The 21,413-nt window shown below is 34.0% G+C and overlaps 1 protein-coding gene across 11 annotated transcripts in view; it reads left to right on the top strand.

The window, feature by feature from the left end:
* The window catches only part of LOC106091010 (microtubule-associated protein Jupiter), a 248,431-nt gene that overhangs the window by 170,454 nt on the left and 56,564 nt on the right, over positions 1-21,413 (top strand). The gene's annotated exons all lie outside the window — the stretch shown is intronic.

A 21,413-nucleotide genomic window follows, 5' to 3' on the forward strand; every position in this document is an offset into this window, starting at 1 on the left:
AGGATGAAGCAAGGCCACTTAAAGTACACTTTCAATGTTATTTTGGTTTTATGTCTCGAAAGAATTTTGTTAAGGGGCTCTTGTTGTTGTTTTAGCCTTTAGGGTTCTATTTATTTTTGAGCATACTTGAAGACAATGCTTTTAAAAGCAACATTTTTAGAGAAAACGTGTTGTAGCCGGAAAAAGGTTTATATTATCAAAAGATCCTTGGAGCTGTAAGAAGGTATTGCTAGTTAACATAAAATCGATTTTATACACTCAAGGAAATTGTTGAGTAAACCATTTTATCGTTATGATAGGTAAAGAAAACTTAATTTTTATAAGAATCACCTCTAGGTGGCATGAACATTTTTTGACTTTAAACAAAAAATCATTAAAAAAGATCATAATCTATAAAGTTTATTAAATATTTTAAGAATACCCTTCCTCTCTGCCTTATAATTTTTAATCTCATTCATACCTTTTTTAAAGCGCCCTTTATTTGTTTTATTTCAAAAGCATTTAACCCATCATGAATACCGATTTAACCTATTAAAAATCTCTTATCACAAATCTTCTTATGCCACACTCTTAGAGGGTTGATGCTTGTAATGTAAACAAATTTTACAATTTTGCATGTAAATCTACTATGAAGGGTAAATCAGAGGGACATCCCTCTTAGTCGTGATAATTTTACATTTTCAAAATAATAATTTTACATTTTCAAAATAATAATTTTACATTTTCAAAAGTTTAAATACTAATGCCCAAATGGGGCATAGATAAGAAAACTCCGTTGTGCATCATTGATAAGAGGGAAAAAAACTAAAATGTCATGTCCTTGCCTCATTAGATTTTCACCATGAACTGAGAAATTATAATGGGCTGTTGTTGATGTTACAGATAGCACCAGGAGTGTGGCACACTTCAACAAAATGTTTTGTTAAAATCATCCCCTTTGTATGGCACGATATCTCTTAAGTCAAAATTTTGTAAATCACCAACACACAGTAAAGTTTAACATTTGAGTTTTTAAGTCGTCATTTCAAAAACAAAAAAATACCCATAACCACCCCCCTCTTTAAAGGAATAATCATGTAACATAAATCCCACTTATAAACCATGGGGTGGGTTTTCTTTTTGGTGAAACTCATTTTTCAGAAGGTGGTTATGTTTCAATTAGGCTTCTTTTAATGAAATCTCCCACCTAGAAATCCTATTAAGACTACTCCACTCCAGTTTTTTTTCGGCCTACATAATGCCAGGTTGCATGCACTCATTAATCAAATGATGATTTTTTTTTTGTCGAAAAAATGCAATCTTAAATTAATTTTTCGAAAACCCCATATGTAAAGTAGCCATAAACCGTTTCCATATAATGTGGAGTTGACCAAAAATTGGGGTGTTTTTTTTCAGGGTTTCATATCAATTCCTTTGTTTCAAAGTAAATTGACCATAGTCACTCCATATGAGGTTGCAGTCCACGTGTGACATGACTTTTGATGACCAACTGTTCTATGAACAGTTAGTTTATGGTGTCCTATAACCCACTATTATGGACACCACATAAAAGTGTCGTTATTTCGTAGACAAAATCTTCTATTGTATTTATTATCATATCATGTTTAATTATCTAAGGTTTCCATTTATTTCGTGTATGCTAAACACAGGTCTGCTCTATTTAAGGAAAAATTAGATTTTTCATGTTAAGATAAACTAAAAAGCCATACATTTGATGTTGATTCAGGTAACCAAATTTAAAAAGAAAATTATTAAAAAAAATTAAAAAAAAAATTAAAAAAAAAAAATAAAAAAAAAAACAAAATATAAAAATATTAAAAAAAACTAAGAATACCGGGCCGAATCCCTCCTCCCGAATTACCCTCCACCATGGATAGCATTTCTCAAGTACTTTGAATGAATTTTTCAAATACATATATAAGCTATCAAGTTATTGACCGATATGGACCGTCATATCACCTCCAAAACTTTTGGCAAATCGAATAAGAATTGTGCCCTGTAGAAGCTGAAGAAGTCTAATCGGAAGATCGGTTTATATGGCAGCTATATCAAAACATGAACCGACTACGCCCATTTACAATCCCAACCGACCTACACTTATAAGAAGTATTTGTGCAAAATTTCAAACGTCTAGGTAGACGTTTGAAATTTTTTACTCTGTAAAAAATTTTCCTGCAAAGGATAGCAGGATTGAAAATATTAAGTGGAACAACTCATCGATTCCTCCAGAGAATTTTTGGGGTTATTTACATATACTTTATGAAATTTCAAACTGGCCGCAATGGACAATTTTTAAAATCTAAATAAAAATTTTCGTTTCATAATTTAATTCTAAAATTTTAGTTTTTAAAATTGAAAATTTAATTTCAAAATTTCGTACATATTATTAGGAAAATTTATTTTAAAATTATAACCGTTTTTTAAGTTTTGTTTTGTAGCGGTGAATTCCCTTTGGGCTCACCCTGTACCGTATATGGCTATGCTCTAAATATTAAAGTTGATTGACCTCTGCATTGTCTAATGGCCCCTATTTAGATGGCAATCGACGAATGGTATCCTCAAGTTTACATATGCACATGAACTCTCCTATATATATAGCAAACAAATGTTCACTTCAAAGTAAATGCGGAATATATGGGAGCCCTAAGTGTATGCTCTTTACACATAGAAACAACATACGACAGTTGTGTGTAGGCCGGCAAGCCATTCGCCCTGCACTTTGAAACAAATCAAAGGTAGGAGTTTGTCGTCATTGCCTTCAGTGGTATTGTATTACGTGGGCTCTTCTTCCTTTTCCTCGCTATCTGTATATGTGAGAGTGTGGGGTGGTGGTTACTATAGGTCTGGACACTTGGTTGGTTCACTGGCCAAATATTACAGGCAATATTGATTTTTTGCTATCTTCAAAGCCAATGCAAAAAATGCCAGGGAGCCAGAAAACAAAAACTTCTAAATGCTGTGTGAAAAGGTTGGGAAAAAAAAGGAATTTTTTTAAGTGGAAAAACAATGGCGGAATATTTGCTGATGTTTGTTGTTTGTGGGTTTGCCGCCGCCCAATAGTTTTACATGCATTTTGGCCAAGAACTTTGAATTTTTGGCTTGCGGTAAGCTAATGTATGTAGAGCCTAAGTTATGTATTTCGTGCCAAGGCACCACGTTTTTTTTTCTTCTTTTACTTCCTTTTCTGAGACACCATGTTTTGTTGTTTCTCTCCTGCCTGCTAACTTCCTTTCAGGAGAAATTAAGTTTAATGAACTTTTGATGGAGGCAGAAAGGTATTTTGTTTTTGCATTTGAGAACTTAGTCTATGAAACAATAACAACAATTATTGGTAATTATAATAAAAATTTAATAAATGCTGTATACAAAACCAATGTGTTTGTCCAAATTCAAGAGAAACAAAAATGTTGCCACAAATGTGTAGAAAAAAAATTCGCTTAAAATTTTTCTAATTTTTTTAGGAAAATTTAATTTGTTTGACATTTTTTATAGAAAATTTTGTATTTTCTATAGAAGCGAAATTTTGATAAAATTTTCTATAAAAATTTTTTTTTATAAAAATAAAATTTTGACAAAATTTTCTATAAAAATAAAATTTTGACAAAATTTTCTATAAAAATAAAATTTTGACAAAATTTTCTGTAAAAATAAAATTGTGACAAAATTTTCTATAAAAATAAAATTTTGCCAAAAATTTTCTATAGAAAAAAATTTTGCCAAAATTTTCTATAGAAAAAAAATTTTGAAAATTTTTTCTATAAAAATAAAATTTTGACAAAATCTTCTCTAAAAATATAATTTTGACAAAATTTTCTATAGAAATATAATTTTGACAAAAGTTTCTATAAAAATAAAATTTTACCAAAAATTTTCTATAGAAAAAAAAATTTTGACAAAATTTTCTATAAAAATAAAATTTTGACAAAAGTTTCTATAAAAATAAAATTTTGACAAAATTTTCTATAAAAATAAAGTTTTGCAAAAAATTTTCTATAAAAATAAAATTTTGCAAAAAATTTTCTATAAAAATAAAATTTTGCAAAACATTTTCTATAAAAATAAAATTTTGCAAAAAATTTTCTATAAAAATAAAATTTTGCAAAAAATTTTCTATAAAAATAAAATTTTGACAAAATTTTCTATAGAAAAAAAATATTGCCAAAAATTTTCTATAGAAGAAACCCTCCCCCTTACCCCAAAAGTACGGCCCGATAGTAAAATTGAACCGATCGGGACAGAATGGGACTTAAAAGAAAGGTATTGAGGAGTAGAGCACGAACTTCATATTAAAAATTGGTTCCAAGTATATGGGGGGCCGCCCCTGCCCTGAAACCCCCTAAAAAAGGTTTATTGGACCATCAAGACAACATGGGACTTAAATCAAAGGTATTTGGAGGTACATTACGAATATGGCCAGAAAGGAGGAATAGGCTTTATAATTTGTTGATATCGGAAGGGGGCGCGACCCTCCCCTGTTACCCCAAAAACACCAACCAAAATCAAAAGTGGACCGATAAAGACAACATGGGTATCAAATGAAAGGTATTGAAGAGTAGAATACAAATATGGTATTAAAAATTGGATCCAAGTAATCAGGAAGTCGCCCTAATCCCAAAACTTCTCCAAACAGACAAATTCGACACGGACATTGAGTGGTCTCATAAGTACAAGTCATTGTTCAATTTTGGTGAATAAAATATTGGACCTGTTGGTAGCTATATCCATATATAGACCGATCTGAACCATACAAAGACACGGATGTTGAAAAGCCTAACATAAGTCACTGTGTCAAATTTCAGCCAAATCGAATATTAAATGCGCCTTTTAGGGGGCCAAGATTTTAAATCGAGAGATCGGTCTACATGGCAGCTATACCCAAATCTGAACCGATCTGGGCCAAAGTGAAGAGGGTTGTCGAAGGGCCTAACACAACTCACTTTCCCAAATTTCGGTGAAATTGGATAATAAATGCGCTTTTTATGGGTCCAACACCTTAGATCGAGAGATCGGTCTATATGACAACTATATCCAAATCTGGACCGTTTTGGGACAAATTAAAGAAGGATATCGAAAGGCCTAGCGCAACTCACTGTCTCAAATTTCCTCAAAATCGGAAAATATGTGGCTTTTATGGCCCTCAAACCTTAAATCGGCGGATCGGTCTAAATGGGGGCTATATCAAGAAATAGTCCGATATAGCCCATCTTTGAACTTAATCTGCTTATAGCCAACAAAAAGAATCTTTGCAGAGTTTCAGCTCAATATCTCTATTTTTAAAGACTGTAGCGTGATTTCAACAGATAGACGGAGAGACATGGTTAGGTCATCTTAGATTTTTATGACGATTAAGAACGTATATACTTTATATGGTCGGAAATGAATATTTCGATGTGTTGCAAATGGAATGACAAAATAAATATACCCCCATCCTTCGGTGGAGGGAATAAAAAAAGTAAGGGTTATTGAAGTATCGATTTTTTGCAATGTTTCGACTGAGTTCGCCTTTTACCATCTGCATTATCTGTAAAATTTTGCAAAATTTGCCTATGAACATTCCACTAAAGAACAGTGGCGGGCAAACTACTCACATATCAATGAGTGCAGTCCGATTCAATTTTAAGTTCAATGATAAGAGGCCTCCTTTTTATAGCCGATTCCGAACGGCGTGCCTCAAAGCGGCACCTATTTGGAAAGAAGTTTTTTCATGGCATAGTACCTCACAAATGTAGCCATCATTAGGAGGGGAAAACCACCGCAGACATTTTTTTTCTGATGGTCTCGCCAGGATTCAAACCCCGGCGTTGAGCGTCATAGGCGGACATGCTAACCTCTACGCTACGGTGGCCTCCATTATATGTGTCTCTGTGAAACCAGTAACGTCAGCGTGCGGCCAGATTCCTCACAGTATTTTGGGCAAAACTTTTTTTCGATTATCCCATTTTGGACAAAATTTTCCATGAAAATCCAAAAATGACAAAGTTTTCTATGAAAATCACATTTCGACCTCATGTTCTTAGAAAATCCAATTTTGACATTTTCTAAATGAAAGGGGATATCTAATACCTTCTGCAGCATTATCAGTGTCTCTGCTACCAAGTTTGAAGCCAGTAACGTGTTATTATTTCCTATAATGGGGCGAAGGTTACCGTGCTGCAGTGGTTGGCATGTCCGCCTACGACGCCGAACGCCTGGGTTCGAATCTCGACGTGAACATCAAAAAAATGTTCAGCGAAGGTTATCCCCTGCTAAAACTTCTCTCCCGGTGGAGGGTGGTTATCAGTGGTTATCCCCTGCTAAAACTTCTCTCCCAAGTGGTGTGTCGCTATGCGGCATGCCTTTTGGATTTGGCATAAAAAAGGAGGCCCCTTATCATTGAACTGAAACTTATTTGGACTACACTCATTGATATGAGAGAAGTATCCATTGTTCCTTAATGGAATGTTCATGGGAAATTAAGTTTTAGTTTTTATAATGAGGCAAATTTCCTATTGATTGAGCAAAAAGTCGACTTTAGACCAAATTTTGTAGGAGCAAAACTCTGTTCAAGAAATTTTAATATTTTTTTTGCAATTTTTTGTGTGTTTCACATTGCTTTCTGCATTCTGAGTGTCCCTGCATCCTCAGTGTCTCTGCATTCTCAGTGTCTCAAATTTAAAGTCCTTGCCTAAAAAACCCAATTTAATATTTTTTCTTGTGAAAATCATGGATTTTTCTTTATTAATACGTTTTTAGGAGCAAAACTCTGTTCAAGAAATTTTATTATTTTTGTTGCAATTTGCTTTCTGCCTTCTGAGTGTCCCTGCATCCTCAGTGTCTCTGCATCTTCAGTGTCTCTGCATTCTCAGTGTCTCAAATTTAAAGTCCTTGCCTAAAAAAACCTAATTTAATATTTTTTCTTGTGAAAATCATGGGTTTTTCTTTATCAATACTCCAATTGCTTTAGTTCTTCTTTTTAGTTACTTGCGCGAGACGACAATGGGCCAAGTTTTCCTATCGTTTGTTTTATTTATCTATTTTATTGGTATTTTTCGGTAATTTTCTGCATTTAAAGCGACTGGTACGTGAAGGTACTTCGTAAGAAGTGTTTTTTAGTTCTCCAAGAATTGCAAAAAAATGCTAAACATGAAAGCTCGACTCCATGTGTGCTGTGTTGTTGCTGACCCTGTTTTTTTATGCGATATATATCATGGAGGGTATCTGCGTTTTTGTGCAGTCAAAATATTCAAATTGAAGGCTTTTCGTCCTTTTTTCCACATTATTTGGCAAATAAACGCGACATGTTATTATAGGAGGATACGCCATGAGCACAAGTTCTACTTCCTTTATAGACAGCTAAAGGTTAGTGGAATAATAAAAAAAATTATGGGCTAGGAAGATAGATTTGTTGTTATTGTTATTGTTGGTGCTTTGCAAAAACAAGTTTGTTGTAATTTAATCGGTTTATTGCCCCAGTTATTCGTCATCGGCTTTGTCACTTATCTGCTATCAAGTTTAGCATGACATGAAATATTATTTGGTTATACTTTTGCTAAACACAAACAGATAAGATGTTAAAGGTGTGTATTCATAGCAATTAAAAAAGGTTTTTTTTGCAGAAATTTATCTAGAATTTATAATTAATAATAAGCTAAATTTAGATGGTGCATATAAACGCTGTAAGATATGAAAAGAAATTCCCCGTTTTGTGTTTTATTTCAATTCATATAGCAAATAGCATTGCAAACTCTTATCAGTGTATTTAGTAGTCAATTGCGTTATGCATCATCGGTGTCTCTGCGACCAAGTTTAAAGTTTCAGTGTATTTAGTAGTCAATTGCGTTATGCATCATCAGTGTCTCTGCGATCAAGTTTAAAGTTTGCAATGTTTTACTTTTATTTCACCCACCAAATTTGAATTTCCATACTTTTTGTTGATATTTCAAGTGGAATGGGAGACCCAACAATAGTCCAGAACATATTGCCTCATCACCCTCATATTAAAACAAAACAAAATTTTGTAGAAAAAATAAAAATTTCATAACAAAAAATAATTTTCATAACAAAAAATAATTTCCTCCAAATTACTTGACAAGAGATAGCCGTATATTACATGATGTCCGGGCCTTATAAAGAAATTTACAACTTACAAAGGAGAATTGTTCAAATTTTGTCTATTTTTGAAGAATTTACGATGGAAATCTCCCCCCAAAAAAATGCCATAAACATGGGACATAGATTTCGAGATGTCTGTTATGTTCACTTCCCTTAGATTAGATGATGTTGCCTTAAAAGTCATCAGTCACAATTTAAATCCACTAAAATTTAAAAATTTCATGACCATAGCATAAACATTAGCTACCACCACCACCCTGCTATCCCAGCTTCAATCACATGTTAGCGAACATGTTGGTTCTATTCCCGGCGTCGTACATTCACCCATCCATCCCCTTGCAGTCATCATGTGTCTCAACCAGCTCATAAACATTGAAAATTAGAGTTTTAAAGATTGTGGCAAAAAACCCATAAACACAAATTTGTTTCGAAAATTCCAACTAGAAATTTGTCTATGTGGAGCGACATGGCATGGTAATTTATTTTCACAATAGCTTTTCAAGAGGGTGTGAAAAACATTGGGGGGAAAACATAAGCAAAAGAAGCCAAAACCGGCTATGGATCTTTTAAGAATCAAGAACAAAATTTGGGAGCAATAGGGATTTTCCAAATTTTTTAAAATTGGTATATTTAAATAAACATTTTTAGTTTTCTTTATGAAGTTTTAGGAGAAGGGACATATGGGGTGTGAGCAGAAGCAAGAAAAAATCAATGGGAGGTAGAGATTGTTTTTATGAATGTCGAAGAAAAGAAATTGCCAGCTTTTTAGAAAAAAAAAATCATAGTACAAATATCATACAGAAAAATTTTTTGTCCAAATTTAATTTTTGCAGAAAATTTTGTAATTAGATGGGGACAGCAGGAATCCCGTACTTAACCTATGAAATTCAAAAAACTTTTTGTAAAAATGCCTTTTAAATATGAATAATGGAAATTGAAATTTTTCAACATTTTATTTGTTTTTAAATTTTGTCAAATTTTTATTTTTATAGAAAATTTTTTCAAAATTTTATTTTTATAGAAATTTTTTGACAAATTTTTATTTTTTTATAGAAAATTTTGTCAAATTTTTATTTTTATAGAAAATTTTGTCTACATTTTATAGAAAATTTTGTCAAAATTTTATTGCTATAGAAAATTTTGTCAAAATTATATTTTTAGAGAAAATTTTGTCAAAATTTTATTTTTCCTCAATGAGCTGCACATCTAGCATCGCCTTCAGGCTTGCCTGCGGTGCGGATCTCAATACCCCAGTGAAAATGTTGTCAAAATTTTATTTTTATAGAAAATTTTGTCAAAACTTTTATTTCTATTAAAAATTTTGTCAAAAATTTTATTTCTATAGAAAAATTTGGTCAAAATTTTATTTCTATAGAAAATTTTGTCAAAAAAATTTGTCAAAACTTTTATTTCTATGTAAAACATCCGTTTGAAAACCATGTTGTCCGATGGGCCTACATGTCCTTTTGGGAGTTAGTTTTGGGATGGACATTTTTATGTAAATTTCGTATTCTACTTCCAATTACCTGTCATTTGATGTCTATATTGCTCCAAGCAGTTACGTCTCATTTTGGGCAATTTTTGCGAATGAAGCGACACGTGAGGTCGTATTGTTATGTCAAGTTCGTACTCTACTCTAAAATAGCTTATATTTCATACCAATATTGTCCCAATCTGTAAACAAATCCGTTTGGGTGGGTTTTGGGGTAGGGCGTCCCCCCGGTTATTTGACCCCACAGTTATATACCGATTTTGTGTTTTTGGATTACCATAAGATGGCATACAAAATGTCACCTAAATCGATGCACCCATTTCCAAGATCTGGCGTTTTTGAAAATTGTGGATAGGGGGAGGGTCTGCCCCCTTCCCGCGTATCACAAAATTAAGTACACAATTTTCACTGGGAGAGCTAAACTCTACCATCTGAGTCTATTCGGAACAAACAAACAAAGTGCAACACTTTCATTGTTATATCCACCACCATAGGATGGTCCAGTCATTCCGTTTGTTACACCTTGAAATATTGATCTAAGACCCCATGAAGTATTGTTCTTCTGTTCTTGATGGTCTCGACATTCTGAGTCGATCTAGACATGTCCATCCGTCCGTCCGTCTGTCGAAACCACGACAACGGTTGAACGCGTGAAGTTAGCCGCTTGGAATTTTACACAGATACTTCTTATTCTACATCTATTATGGGTTCAGATTTGGATATAGCTCCAATATAAACTGATCTCCCGATTCGACTTCTTGAGCCCTTACAAGCCGCAATTTTGGTCCGACTGGGCTGAAATTTAGCATGCGATGTTCTGTTACGACTTCCAACAACTGTGCCAAGTAAGGACCAAATCAGTCTATAACCTGATATAGGTCCCATATAAACCGATCTCCCGATTTGGCTTCTAGAGCCCCTGGAAGTCGCAATTTTTGTCCGATTTGGTTTAAAATTTTCAGATAGTGTTCTGTTATGCCTTCCAATAACTGTGCCAAGTGCGGTCAAAATCGATCTTTAACTTGATATAGCTCCCATATAAACCGATCTCCCGATTTAAGCCCCTGGTACTCACAATTTTTATCCGATATGGCTAAAATTTTTCATTTGGTGTTCTGTTATAACTTCCAACAACTGTGCCAAGTTCGGTTCAAATCGGGGTATGACCTGATATAGCTCCCATATAAGCCGATCTACCGATTTGACTTCTTGACACCCTAAAAGTCACAATTTTTGTCCGTTTTGGCTAAAACTTTTTAGACGGTTTTCTGTTATAACTTCTAACAAATGTGCCGAGTAAAGTCCAAATCGGTATATAATATATAGATATAGCCTCCAGATTAACCGATCTCCCGATTTGACTTTTTGAGCCCCTGGTAGCCGCGATTTTTGTCCGATTTAGCTAAGGTTTTTCAGATAGTGTTGTGTTGTGACTTTCAACAAACTGTGCCAAGTAAGGTCCAAATCGGTTCATAACTTGATATAGCTCCCATATAAACCGATCTCCCGATTTAACTTCTTAAGTCCCTGGCTGCCGCGATTTTTGTCCAATTTAACTGAATTTTTGCAGTTAGTGTTCTGTTACGACTTCTAACAAATGTGCCAAGTAGGGTCCAAATCGGTGAATAACCTGATATAGCTCCCATATAAACCGATCTTCCGATTTATTTTTGTGCATTTCCGATCATTGCAAGAAGTGTAAAATTCAATGATCTTAGCGCCATAAGAGGCAAAAAACTTGAAAAATGAAAAATTCGGCAGAGCCCGGCCGGGATTCGAACCTGGGCATACGGAGCAGCGGCGAGAGCCATTGCTGTTGTCTTGGCGTCATCATCAAGCCATCAATACAACTTCCAACAGATGCACAAAATCATGTGTAGTCCGGAAGAAGTGTAATTTGTCACAGAAAGAATGTCTGTCATTACACAAAAATACATGCATTGGGAAAAAGTACAGCTAATAGACAGGGTTGTCGAGTGTTGTTAATGTGGTAATTGTACCATAGATGCGTTTTTGCTATTAATACGAATAAAACATATCAACGCACGGCTCTTGAAGCCATCACACCTAATATGGTTGAAAAGTCTTATAACCGAAGATGAAACGCGCCCCATAGTGGTTGGTGTGTGGCAACGGTAGGAATCTTGACCTGTTGATGATTTTGATCAAAACTTTATTTCCTAAGAAAATTTTAGAAAATTAAAAAAAAATTGTTTTAAAAGAAATTTTTAAAAATTTTGTTTGTAAAAAAAATGTTTGAAATTTTTCTTCTTAGAAAATTTTTTAAACTTTATTTCTTGGAAAATTTTGTCAAAAAAAAATATTTTTCTGAGTGTCCCATACTTCCCTTTTGTTTAGTTTTCTGTCCTAGAGAAATGCCAAATAATTTTAGAAAATCATCCGACGGCGATTTGTCAATGTGATTTTATTTGATCGATTTCATAGCTGACGTACTCTAAGGTATATTTTCATGCATTTTTTTCCCTTTGAGAATAAATTTGTTGCAATTTTTATACCATACCATAGGATGGGGGGTATACTAATTACTTCATTCTGTTTGTAACTACTCGAAATATTCGTCTGAGACCCCATAAAGTATATATGTTCTTGATCGTCGGGACATTTTATGTTGATCTGGTCATGTCCGTCGGTCTGTCCGTCCGTCCGTCTGTCTGTCGAAAGCACGTTAACTTCCGAAGGAGTAAAGCTAGCCGCTTGAAATTTTGCACAACTACTTCTTATTAGTGTAGGTCGGTTGGTATTGTAAATGGGCCATATCGGTCCATGTTTTGATATAGCTGCCATATAAACCGATCTTGGGTCTTGACTTTTTGAGCCTCTAGAGGGCGCAATTCTTATCCGATTTGAATGAAATTTTGCACGAAGTATTTTGTTATGATATCCAACAACTGTGCCAAGTATGGTTCAAATCGGTTCATAACCTAATAAAGCTGTCATATAAACCGATCTTGGGTCTTGACTTCTTGAGCTTCTAGAGGGCGCAATTCCTATAATATTCAAGCGCCTAGCTTTACTCCTTTCAAAGTTAGCGTGCTTTCGACAGACAGACGGACGGACGGACTTCTTGGGTCTCTAGAGGGCGCAATTCTTATCCGATTGGAATGAAATTTTGCACGACGTGTTTTGTTATGATATCCAACAACTGTGCCAAGTATGGTTCAAATCGGTCAATAACCTGATATAGCTGTCATATAAACCGATCTTGGGTCTTGACTTCTTGAGCCTCTAGAGGGCGCAATTCTTATCCGATTTGAATGAATTTGCGCACGAAGTATTTTGTTATGATATTCAACTCAACTGTGCCAAGTATGATTCAAATCGGTTCATAACCTGATATAGCTGCCATATAAACCGATCTTGGGTCTTGACTTCTTCAGCCTCTAGAGGGCGCAATTCTTATCCGATTGGAATGAAATTTTGTACAACGGCTTCTCTCACGACCATCAACATACGTGTTTGTTATGGTCTGAATCGGTCTATAGGCCGATACAGTTCCCATATAAATCGATCTCTCTCTTTTACTTCTTGAGCCCCCAAAGGTCGCAATTCTTATTCGAATTGTCTGACTATTACACAGGTCTCCAACATTTAATTATGGTACAAACCGGATCATATCTTGATATGGACCATATCTTGATATCGCTGTAATAGCAGAGCAAGTCTTTTCTTATATCCTTTTTTTTTGCCTAAGAAGAGATGCCGGGAAAAGAACTCGACAAATGCGATCCATGGTGGAGGGTATATAAGATTCGGCCCGGCCGAACTTAGCACGCTTTTACTTGTTTTATATTATTTTTGTCTCGTTATAATTTTATTATTTTTTTCCTATTTTTTTTTGTTAAATCAATGCCCTCCATTTGATTTTATTCATTTTCTATTTCTTTGTATGATTATTGCCTTTCTGGTCTTTGCTATGACAACTACAAATAACAAGGAAGGAAACCTGGCAATGGTGCTGGTATAAATGAAATATTGATGACATACATTTTTGGCACAGGAAGTATAGAAAAGAAGAAATGCCGAAAATAAAAGAGGACAAAACACAACTGTGAACCATGTTCATAAACCATTATCGTCAATTTTCCTAATGTTATTATTTATGACTTTGTCGGCTGATGTATTAAACCAAAGTTTTTGTTGTTGTTGTATTGATTCTCAAAGCGAAAGAAGGTGTAATGATGTTTTAGTTGTAGTTGCTGTTGTTTTTACTGTATTAAATTAATCCATCATTATGTTGTTGACTGCTCGCTCGCTCTTTGGGGGAAAACCCCTGATAGCACGTGCCTCTAATATTGGGTTGCCCAAAAAGTAATTGCGGAGTTTTTTAAAGAAAGTAAATGCATTTTTGATAAAACTTAGAAATTTCTCAACGCCGACTACATGAAAAATCCGCAATTACTTTTTGGGAACCCAATATAAATTTTGTTATAAAGGATTAGCTGGGCAGTTGGTATATGCCATTATTTTTTTGTTTTGTAATGTCAAAGTTTGATTATAAAAAGTTTTTAAGACCTACTTACTGTCTAACCTTTCCGATATTATACTTCATTTCGGCTCAGTGAACTAATTGGTTCAGTTAGTTCACTTCTTCAGTTTGTTCACAAATGTTTCTTTTGGCTTATCCGATTAATGCTTTTTATTGTCAAATCAATGAAGTGTTGAAATTTTGAAATACACCACCAAAGCATGTAATTTCGCCAAAAACAGCGATTAATTACATTTGATCAAATTATGATTTGTTTTAGTTGTTTTTTTTTTACTATTGCCATAACGGCAGAAATCAAGAAAACCAATGAATGTTGACGTCTCTCTCACCATACGCTTTCGAACATAACTGCTGTGATCATATCAAAAACATTTCGTACATTTGCTAAATGCATGTATTCAAGCGCATAATTATGGCAACTCCTTCCTTCATATTTTTGAATTTTTTTTTTCATGGCAACCAATTTTCTGGCTGCCACCACCACCACCATATCGAATGATTAAAACAAGATTGCATCTCGCTGGAACGCCTGATCAACAGACATACTTTGTAAAAGGAAAATTTATTTATTTGTAATTTTTTTTTTATTAAAAACCATACATAAAACTATTGGAGAGATAGATAGATGGACTTTCATGCAAGCAAAGATTTGTTGATTTTTTTTTTTTGCGTCTTTTTCTCATATTTCAATCATACATAAGCTTGACCATATCATAACTGGCTGTAATACTGCAGAGATTTTTATAGCCTTTGGTGGCTAGTCATAAAATGAAAATTGTTCATTGGATACACATAATATGGGGTTTTGGTTGTTATTTTTTTGAAGTTTTGTTAACAACGCCTAAATGTTGTTATTATTGGCTGCAATTAAATTACTTCACTTGTCTGCAGACAGTGATTTGTGATATTGACTTTAGTTGGCTTGGCTATGACTGCAAATCTACTCAAAATGTTTTTACAGAAATTATTGTCAAAAATTTTGTATAGCTCCTTGCCACAACTAAATAACATTTAACATGGTCGGTCGGTCGGTCGTTGTCATTGTCGTCGTTATTTAAACCCATGCGCTAACCTTAGCACGAGGCAAAATGGCAATGTCTACGACGACGATGACAATTACCAAAACGGATATCCGTTGCAAAGGCAAAACAAAAACAAAATAATGCTCAAAACATTGACATAAATTGTAGAACAATGCACCCTTACACATAAAGTTTTGACTTTTACACTTTGCAAATACAAGTAAAAGCGTGCTAAGTTCTGCCGGGCCGAATTTTGGGAACCCAACACACCATGAATTCTGGTAAAATATGAGAGCTATATCTGGTTATAGACCGATTTGGGCCGTACTTGGCACAGTTGTTGAGACCCAAAACATAACATTTCAGCCAAATCGGATAAAAGTCGAGGCTTGTAAGGGCTCAAGAAGTCAAATCGGGCGATCGGTTTATATGGGAGCTATATGAGGTTGTAGACTGAATCATCATGAAGCCAAATCGGATAAAAGTCGAGGCTTGTAAGGGCTCAAGAAGTTAAATCGAGCGATCGGTTTATATGGGAGCTATATCAGGTTGTAGACTGAATCGGACCTTAGTTGGCTCAGTTGTTGAGAGTCATAACAGAAGATTTTGTGCAAAATTTCAACAAAATCGGATGAAAATTGAGGCTTCCAGGGACTCAAGAAATCAAATCGGGAGATCGGTTTATATGGGAGCTATATCAGGTTATAGACCGATTCAAAACGTACTTGGATCAGTTGTTGGAAGTCTTAACAGAACCCTATGTGCAAAATTTCACCCAAATCGGATTAAAATATAGGCTTCCGGGGGCTCAAGAAATCAAATCGAGTGATCGGTTTATATGGGAGCTATATCAGGTTATAGACTGATTCGCAACTTACTCGACTCAGTTGTTGGAAAGCATAACACAACACTATGTGATAAAATTCAACCAAATCGGACGAAAATTGAGGCTTCCAGAGCCTCAAGAAGTCAAATCGTGAGATCGGCTTATATGGGAGCTATATCAGTCATCGACCGATTCAAACCGTACTTGGCACAGTTTTTGGAAGTCATAACAGAAGACCATGTGCAAAATTTCAGCCAAATCGGACAAAAATTGCGGCTTCCAGGGGCTCAAGAAGTCAAATCGGGAGATCGGTTTATATGGGAGCTATATCAGTCTAAAGACCAATTTGGACCGCACTTGACTCAGTTGTTGGAAGACATAACAGAACACTATGTGCAAAATTTCAGCTAAATCGGATGAAAATTGAGGCTTCCAGCGCCTCAAGAAGTCAAATCGAGAGATCGGTTTATATGGGAGCTATATCCAACTCTGAACCGAAATGGCCCATTTGCCATTCCCAACGACCTACATCAATTCTAAGTAACAGTGCAAAATTTCAAACGGCTAGTTTTACGCGTTCGTCATTTCGACGGACGAACGGACATGGCTAGTTCGACTCAGAATGTCGAGACGGTCCACTTTGATTTCTGGTGTTATTTTTTGGGGTGTTTTTTGGCTTTGGACGGCTCGTTGGGTACTTGGACCCAATTTTAAATATCATATTCATACTCTACCAAACCATATTCGTACTCCACTCCCGAAAACCTTACTTTTGGGTCCAAGTACCTAACAAGCCGTCCAAAGCCAAAAACCACCCCAAAAAATAACACCAGAAATCAAAGTGGACCGAACGGGACAATATGGGACTCAAATGAAAGGTTTTCGGGAGTGGAATACGAATATGGTGTGGTATTCATATTCGTATTGTGCTCCCAAATACCTATAATATGATTCCCATATTGTTCCAACCGTCCTCATAGCATATTTGTATCTAACTCCCAAATGCCCATATTGTCCCAATCGGTAAATATGTCCTGCTGGGGGTTTTGCGGGATGCGGAAGCCGCTTAGACACCGAGGAATACATTTTTATGTCAGATTTGTACTCTACTTTTAAATAGCTTTCATTTGAAATTCATATTGCCCAAAGCGGTAAAAGTGTCCTGTTTTGTGGTGGTTTTGGGGGCGGGACACCCCCCGATACTTCGTGTGACATTTTTATGCCAAGTTCGTACTCTACTCTTAAATACCTTTCATTTGATACCCATATTGTCCCAATCGGTAAACACGTCCGTTTGGGTGGGTTTGGGATAGGGCGTCCCCCCAGATTTTTTCCGATTTAGCTAAAATTTTGCACATTGTATTCTGTCATGGTTTCTGACAACTGTGCCAAGTACGCTTTAAATTTTTTTATTTGAATTGATTTTAATTTATTTTAAAAGTTTATAATTTTTTTTTTCTTTATTAATATTTATTTTACTATTTATTTTAATTTTTATTTCATTATTTTTTATGTATTTTTTTATTTATTTTTAATAATTTTATTATTTTTGGCTAATTTTTTCAAATTTTTTTACTCAGTTTATTTTTATTTGTTTAATAATAAAATAACCTCCCCGCGCGCTGAGGAACCCCACCCATATTATTTTAAGCAAACTTTCAAGAACGCCATAAATTAAATCTGTGTCAACTGTCCCTTACATATTATTGTATATTAATGTCTGGTGTACTTTCTCCCTTAATTTCAACCCTTAGCGCATAATTGTTGAGTGAAATTTCTTAAGGGAGAAAAGCCTGCTGACGAGTGCCTTTTAGTTAAATTATGATAAAAGAAATCACAGTGGTGGCCACACCTTTTAACTGAACAAAATAAAAAAATAACTCCTATTATAAGAAGGAAAAGTAAGGGGCCAGCAACATTTAAAAAAAAGCGTCCCTTTGTCAAAGTTTTACCAGGAAGCCCTTTAAGAATCATATCATATGACGTAAGCTGTCACTGGCTGCTAAAGACAATCAAAAACAAAACAAGAAGATAATCATGTACATTTTTTTAAACAAAATGTTTCCCTCTACTTAGGCTTTAGTCACCCACCAGTACTTGTCAAGGATTTTATAGTAGATATACTCATTTAGTTTTGTTCACATGGAAAAAGGGTCCTTTGTGTGCCAACTACGAGTAAAACTAAAGAATTTTGAATGGGATGCAGCAAAGGAATAGTTTTACTTGAAAGAGGAAACAAAAAGGATTGTGCAAAAAAACTTTGACAAGTGGTTAGTGAGGGTGGTATGACATAGTCCTAAGGATATCATGCCACCCATGTATTGTGCATAATATTCGATTGTTCTAACACAAAGGAATTTTTGCAACAATTCAGAAGGTGGTAGTACTAAGAGGGGAAATTTGAAGATAAGGTATCCCAAAAACTGAGAAAAGTTATAAAACAACAATTAAAACCGTGCTAAGTTCGGCCGGGCCGAATCTTATATACCCTCCACCATGGATCGAATTTGTCGAGTTCTTTTCCCGGCATCTCTTCTTAGGCGAAAAAGGATATAAGAAAAGATTTGCTCTGCTATTAGAGCAACATCAAGATATGGTCCGGTTTGGACCACAATTAAATTATATGTTGGAGACCTGTGTAAAATGTCAGCCAATTCGAATAAGAATTGCGCCGTTTGTGGGCTCAAGAAGTAAAATAGAGAGATCGATTTATATGGGAGCTGTATCAGGCTTTGGTCATGAGAGTATCTGTCGTACAAAATTTCAGGCAAATCGGATAATAATTGCGACCTCTAGAGGCTCCAAGAAGTCAAGATCCCAGATCGGTTTATACGGCAGCTATATCAGGTTATGAACCGATTTTAACCTTATTTGACACAGTTGTTGAAAGTAAGAATAAAATACTTCGTGCAAAATTTCAGCCAAATCGGATAGGAATTGCGCCCTCTAGAAGCTCAATAAGTCAAGTCCCCAGATTTGTTTATATGACAGCTATATCAGGTTGTAAACCGATTTGAATCATACTTGGCACAGTTGAGTTGAATATCATAACAAAATACTTCGTGCGCAAATTCATTCAAATCGGATAAGAATTGCGCCCTCTAGAGGCCCAAGAAGTCAAGACCCCAGATCGGTTTATATGACAGCTATATCAGGTTATTGACCGATTTGAACTATACTTGGCACAGTTGTTGGATATCATAACAAAACACGTCGTGCAAAATTTCATTCCAATCGGATAAGAATTGCGCCCTCTAGAGACCCAAGAAGTCCGTCCGTCCGTCTGTCTGTCGAAAGCACGCTAACTTTGAAAGGAGTAAAGCTAGGCGCTTGAAATTTTGCACAAACCATTCTTATAAGTGTAGGTCGGTTGGGATTGTAAATGGGTCAAATCGGTCCATGTTTTGATATAGCTGCCATATAAACCGATCTTGGGCCTTGACTTCTTGACCTCCCAGAGAGCGTTATTCTTATCCGATTTGGCTGAAATTTTGCCCTTAGTATTTTGGTATCACTTCCTCCAAGTATGGTCATAATCGGTTGTTAACCTGATATATCTGCTATATAAATCGACCTTGGGTCTTGATTTCTAGAGCTTCTAGAGGCCGCAATTCTTATCCTATTTGGGTGAAATTTTGCATGAGGTGTTCTAGGATGACTCCTAAGAACTGTGCCAAGTATAATCTAAATTAGTCCATAACCTAATATAGCCACCATATAAACCGATCTCCCGATTAGACTTCTTGAGCCTCTATAGGGCGTCATTCCTATCGGATTTCGCTGAAATTTTGCATGACGTGTTTTGTTATGACTGCTAACAACTGTGCTAAGCTTGGTTGAAATCATTTATTAATTTTTATTTTTTATTCATTTTTATTTTTTGTTAATTTTTATTTTTTATTCATTTTTATTTTTTATTAATTTTTATTTTTTATTAATTTTTATTTTTTATTAATTTTTATTTTTTATTAATTTTTATTTTTTATTAATTTTTATTTTTTATTCATTTTTTTTATTCATTTTTATTTTTTTATTCATTTTTATTTTTTTTATTCATTTTTATTTTTTTATTCATTTTTATTTTTTTTTATTAATTTTTATTTTTTTATTCATTTTTATTTTTTTATTAATTTTTATTTTTTTTTTTTCATTTTTATTTTTTTTATTAATTTTTATTTTTTTATTAATTTTTATTCATTTTTATTTTTTTTTTTTTATTTTTATTTTTTTTTTTTATTCATTTTTATTTTTTTATTCATTTTTATTTTTTATTCATTTCTATTTTTTATTTATTTTTTTATTTTATTTTTTTATTTTATTTTTATTTATGTTTTATTTATTTTTATTTTTTTATTTTATTTATTTTTTTTTTATTTATTTTTTTTATTTATTTTTTTTTTATTTATTTTTTTATTTATTTTTAATTTTTTTTTATTGTTAATTTTTTTTATTGTTAATTTTTTTTTATTGTAAATTTTTTTTTTATTGTTAATTTTTTGATTTTTTTTTGAATTTTTTTAAATTTATTTTAATTTTTTTCTGTTTATTTTAAAGTTTTTTATTTTTTTTTTTTTATATATATATTTTTTTAATTTTAATTTGTCTTCATTCCCTATACCATATTTCCCACATCAATGGGAAATTTGAATCCTTTGATCAGTATTATTAATGTCTAGACATAATAAATGTCTTGACTCTAATCTATTGGTAATTTTTTATGTGTTTAAAACCTCATATCTTAAATGTTTATCCATGAAGCAAATTAATTTTTCTATTTCAATTTTTCCCCTCACACTAATTTCATATTTTCTCTCTTTCTCTCTTATTGCAGGTAAGCATTTATATATCCGTGGATTGAATTGACTGGTTGGTGGTTATGTTGTGACGATATGGTCTGCTATGCAAATATTTCAAATCGCGGTGATTATGAGCACACAAAAAATATGACGCTATATGTAGCCTATTACTAGTGTTGTTGTTGTCTTTCCTTTTATTGTTGCCATCCCCATTTATCTAAATCCAATTTGAGACGCCTTTTTTATATCAAACGCAAAGAGTAATTGACTATGACATCCATGGTTAAAGTATTAATTAAAAATTTATATGCATGTATGTATATGCATAAGACAGAAGTATAGATTGACTGGCCAATTTGCTAACCAGAGAGAGAGAGCACGGGAGGAGATCGCCTTGCACCAACCTATTGAATATCATGACATGCAAAAAAGCTTATCCTCCTCTAGAGAGGAAGTAGTAGTAGATAGGTGCTCAGCAGCCTAAGACAAGAAGTAATAAAGGCGTTCAATGCTGCTTTCTATATGGGCTCTCGTTTGTTCGTGTCGCCGCTTGACTGACTCATCTAAACGATTTTTGCATATTTTAGAAAGTCCTTTCGCTTTTTCATGTTTATAAAACTATTAATAATCATTATTTGATCGGTATAAATGTCAACATATTGTACGTGAGTACAATGAC

This window comes from Stomoxys calcitrans, chromosome 2, assembly GCF_963082655.1.
Source record: "Stomoxys calcitrans chromosome 2, idStoCalc2.1, whole genome shotgun sequence".
Taxonomy (NCBI): domain Eukaryota; kingdom Metazoa; phylum Arthropoda; class Insecta; order Diptera; family Muscidae; genus Stomoxys; species Stomoxys calcitrans.